General features: G+C 43.3%; 1 long non-coding RNA gene across 1 annotated transcript in view; it reads left to right on the forward strand.

Moving 5' to 3' along the window:
* The window catches only part of LOC135091385 (uncharacterized), an 88,146-nt gene that overhangs the window by 27,234 nt on the left and 55,912 nt on the right, over positions 1–5,000 (forward strand). The window contains exon 3 of the long non-coding RNA XR_010262485.1: positions 4,740–4,829. This is a non-coding gene — a long non-coding RNA (uncharacterized LOC135091385). The remainder of the gene's footprint in view (positions 1–4,739; positions 4,830–5,000) is intronic.

Raw genomic sequence — 5,000 nt, forward strand, 5'->3', positions numbered from 1 at the left:
TCACCTAGAGAAAGATTATCTGTCCTCCACCTAAATGTGTGTGTGTGTGTGTGTGTGTGTGTGTGTGTGTGTGTGTGTGTGTGTGTGTGTGTCCCAAGGTAGTTAACGTGTTTTATTGTTTGTTTGTATTACCTGTCCACACTGCTCTCCCTCTCCCTCTCCCTCTCCCTCTCCCTCTCCCTCTCCCTCTCCTCTCCCTCCATATTTTTCCCTTTGTTCTCTTAACCTCTCCTCTCTATTAATTTTTTTCCCTCTACCTCCTAATTACCAGTCTTTAAATTGCCCTCTTCTCTCCCTCTCTCCCTCTCCCTCTCCCTCCTCTCCCTCCTCTCCCTCTCCTCTCCCTCCTCGACGGTCAGGTTAGCGTCACTGTTATTACCACCTGTTAATCCTCCTCCTCCTCCTCCTCCTCCTCCTCCTCCTCCTCCTCCTCCTCTTTAGCGAAGGAGGAGCATTATGTTGTTACTGTAATTTTTTTTCGTTGTGTGTGTGTGTGTGTGTGTGTGTGTGTGTGTGTGTGTGTGTGTGTGTGTGTGTGTGTGTTGCTAAATGATACGTAAAATAAATGTGGTGTTTTATTGTATGTTATTTTTATTTTTTTTTTTTCTCTCTCTCTCTCTCTCTCTCTCTCTCTCTCTCTCTCTCTCTCTCTCTCTCTCTCTCTCTCTCTCTCTCTCTCTCTCTCTCTCTCTCTCTCTCTCTGTTTATTTGTTTGATTTGTTTATTATTTGTATTTTTTTGTATTTCTTTGTGTTGCATATGAATAAGGTCGAAATTCCATAGATAATCTTCAGTACTTGCAAACATAAATGAAGTGATCAAAATAAGAAGAAAACGAGAAAGAGAGAGAGAAAAAAAAAATATAAAAACATTTTCTCTTCATAAAAAAAAAAATATAACAAAATAAAGTAAAAAAAATCATATATACTTTTCATCAAATAACCACACACACACACACACACACACACACACACACACGCACATTTTTATTTCCCATTTTTTTTTTTACTCTCGTCTCCGTTTTCTTTTTCTCCCAGGATTTAAAACAGAGCTGGCCAACAATTCCTCTCTTATCCTCATCTTTCCTTCCTTTTCCATATATAATTTTGAAGAATTTTAAAAGTTTCATACATAATTTTTTGAGTTGAAATCTTCTCGACTCACTCCAAGCTGTGATTAACCGGGAGAGGCTGAGAGGGAGAGAGAGGGAGAGGGAGAGGGAGAGGGAGAGGCTGGTCAGAGGTTCATAAAGGCGTTGACTGTAAAGGGAAGGAGGAGGAGGAGGAGGAGGAGGAGGAGGAGGAGGAGGAGGAGGAGGAGGAGGAGGAGGAGGAGGAGGAGGAGGAGGGGGAAAGAAGAGAAGGAGGGAAGGAATGAAGAAAGGTAGGTGAGAGAATGTAGAGTAAGGAAGGAAGGAGAGAAGGAAGGAAGAAAAGAGAGGAGAAATAGAAAGAAGATTACAAATGGAGAGGAGAGAAAAACTTAAAGAATGAAGGAGAAACGAAAAAAAATATAAGGAAGAGAAAGAAAAAAACACTGAAGAAATGAAGAAAAAGAAAGAGAAGGAGGGAGAAGGAGAAGAAGAATGAGGATGAAGATGAGAAGAAGGAAGACAAGAAACACATGAAATAAGCCACTGTAGAATGAAAGAGGGAAGGAGGAACTGGAAGAATGGGTGAAGTGGAGAAAAAGGAGGAGGAGGAGGAGGAGGAGGAGGAGGAGGAGGAGGAGGAGGAGGAGGAGGAGGAGGAGGAGGAGGAGGAGGAGGCTTCGTGTCGGGCGGGTGGTAATCACAGCCCTCACCCTCACTTTGTCATTGAGCTCTGTCCTATACTGGTAATGTATTGCTGGAATTTCCATTTAATTATAGTCTTACAAGGAAGATACACCGCCGGGGGGATGCCTTACCCTACCCCCTCCCCCCTCTCTCTCTCTCTCCCCTTCCCTCTCCCTCCCTCTCTCTCTCTCTCTACCTTTCCTCTTCCTTTCCTCTGTTCTCCGTTTCTCTCCAGTTTCTTTCTCTGATATTTTCTTCCTCTCTTTCTCTTCCTTTCTTCTTCCTTTCCCTCTCTCTCTCTCCTGTTCTCTTCATCTCCCATTTCTTCGTCTTTTGATATTTTCTTCCCTTCTCCCTTCTCCCTCTTCCTCTTTCTTTTCTTCTCCCTCTCCATCCTTCCATCTCTCCTTTTTCTACTATCTCTTCTCTTCTCTCCATCTCCTCTCTTCTCCCTTTCTCCGTCCCTTTCCTCTTTTCTCTCCATTCCTCCCATTTCTTCCTCCTTTTCTCCGCTTCTTCCGTTTCTCTCTTTCTCTCTCTCTCTCTCTCTCCAACATTTACATTTCATTTAATCTTCTTTCCTTTTTCTTCCTCCTTCATTCCATTTTCTTCCTTTATATTTTCTGTTCTTATTTCTGCCCTCCATAGATTTACATTGTTGGAGGAAGAGGAGGAGGAGGAGGAGGAGGAGGAGGAGGAGGAGGAGGAGGAGGAGGAGGAGGAGGAGGAGGAGGAGGAGGAGGAGGAGGAGGGAATGGTAGTGGTAGTTTTAAGAGTAAGAAGCGGAGAGAGAGAGAGAGAGAGAGAGAGAGAGAGAGAGAGAGAGAGAGAGAGAGAGAGAGAGAGAGAGAGAGAGAGAGAGAGTTACCTACGTAAACTAGCTGAAACTTGACCCAAGGAGCCACATTTGTCTCTCCTCCTCCTCCTCCATCTCCTCCTCCTCCTCCTCCTCCTCCTCCTCCTCCTCATCCTCCTCCTCCTCCTCTTCCTCTTGTTGATATTTGAGTTTTTTTTTTTTTCATTTACTTATTTCTTTCGTTTTCTTTGTTTTCTTTTTCTTATTCGTGGTCTCTCTCTCTCTCTCTCTCTCTCTCTCTCTCTCTCTCTCTCTCTCTCTCTCTCTCTCTCTCTCTCTCTCTCTCTCTCTCTCTCTCTCTCTCTCTCTCTCTCTCTCTCTCACTTAAACTTAATATAAATAACTAGAGAAAGATAAATAATTTGCATAAGTCTCGATTTGAATGCTTTTCTCTCTTCCCCTCTCCCTCTCCCTCTCTCCCTTCCCATCCTCCTCTCTCCCCCCTTCCTCCCCCCTCTCCTCTCCCCTCTCTCCCGGCGCTATTAAGACAGAGTGAGCGTTGCGTCCCGTCACAGGCCGTCATCTTTGGCACGACCCGTCACACACTGTCACACCTTACCACACGCCAGGTTTTGTGGTGATTGGTCACGCTCCGCCACGCTGCCACCGCCGCTCACCGCATCCTCTCTCTCTCTCTCTCTCTCTCTCTCTCTCTCTCTCTCTCTCTCTCTCTCTCTCTCTCTCTCTCTCTCTCTCTCTAATTTTCCTGATCTGTTACTTTCAAAACCTTATTTAATGTTCTTTGTGTTGTGTGTGTGTTCCGTGAGTTTGTACATCGCTGTCTGTCTATCTGTGTGTCTGTCTGTCTGTCTGTCTGTCTGTCTGTCTGTCCACGCACTGCACCGCTCTTTTGTTTTGTTTTTGTTATTTTTTTTTATCTGGCTGCGTGTTTCACTCTCAGTAACACTCGCGGTTTTGTTTTGTATTTACGTTGTGTTGTTGTTTGTGTGATTCTGTTACGCTTGTGTCACTTTTCCCACGCAGTTTGATGTTATTTTGTTTTTTTTCTTCATGTTTGGTTCAGTTTTTTTTTATTTTTCATCATTTATTTTTATGTATTTATGTATTTATTCTTTTGGGTTCTGTTAGTTTGTCTCACTTTCAGCAATACTCTATCTCTTCTTCTGTGTTGCTTCTTGTTCTGTATACTGTTATTCCTGTATCTCTTATTCCTATGTATCTCTCATTCATTTAGTCGAGGAATAGAAGGATGGGGAGAAGAAATACAGAGAAGACACACACACACACACACACAGAAGGAACAGAAAAGGAAGGAGAGAAGAAAGAAGAGATTGTATAGAGGGGGACAACACACACACACACACACACACACACACACACACACACACACACACACACACACACACACACACACACACACACACACACACACACACACACACACACACACACACACACACACACACACACTTAATGGGGCCATGAAAGTAAATATCAGAGGCATACTCGTATTAACAGAAAACCATTAAGCACAGCTCTCAACACTTACTTGCTGGAGAGATAAAGAGAGATAAAGACACATAAATATTTAACTTTGAGAGGGGAGTTAAAAATAGATAGATAAAATAAAGTATATAGATAGATAAATGAATAAGTGAACAAATAAATAAAGAAATGACCGCTAGAAAGAGAAGAACTGATTAACCTTAAGGAAAAAAGAAGGTAAAAGTGAAAAAAAAGTAAATGAAAAGAATCGATTATTTAACCTTAGGAAAAGAATGAAAATAGAAAGACTATTATTAAAAAGGCAATTAAAAAGAACAATGATCCTTTATACCTTTGGAGATGTAGGGAGGAGGAGGAGGAGGAGGAGGAGGAGGAGGAGGAGGAGGAGGAGGAGGAGGAGGAGGATAGGTAGCGTAGGAAGAGACACAGGTAAGGCAAATATAACAGGTAAGATGCCACGGAACCCTCATGTGTGTGTGTGTGTGTGTGTGTGTGTGTGTGTGTGTGTGTGTGTGTGTGTGTGTGTGTGTGTGTGTGTGTGCATGCATTGTTACCGGTTAATGGGTGGTGTGTGTTGTAATTAGCGGCGGGTCATTAGTCACACACACCTTAATGAATCACCTGCGTCTACCTGGCCAGGGCGAGGTGAGGGCAGGTATTCACACGCGGGCCTCCTCATCACTCATTGCCTCGCCTGCACCACTGCACCACGTGTCTCTCAACGACTTGGTAACGTACTGACCTGTCCCCTTACCTTACCACTGTCTTCTGAAACACTTCTTCATTGCACCTCTAGTTTTAAAAGGCTCTAGTTGTAGTGATACGAGTGAATTTAGTAAGGTTGGTGCCAAAAACTATCGGACTCGTTTTATCATCCATGCATTTCTTTTCTCTCTTTTT

Source organism: Scylla paramamosain, chromosome 37 (genome assembly GCF_035594125.1).
Source record: "Scylla paramamosain isolate STU-SP2022 chromosome 37, ASM3559412v1, whole genome shotgun sequence".
Lineage (NCBI taxonomy): Eukaryota > Metazoa > Arthropoda > Malacostraca > Decapoda > Portunidae > Scylla > Scylla paramamosain.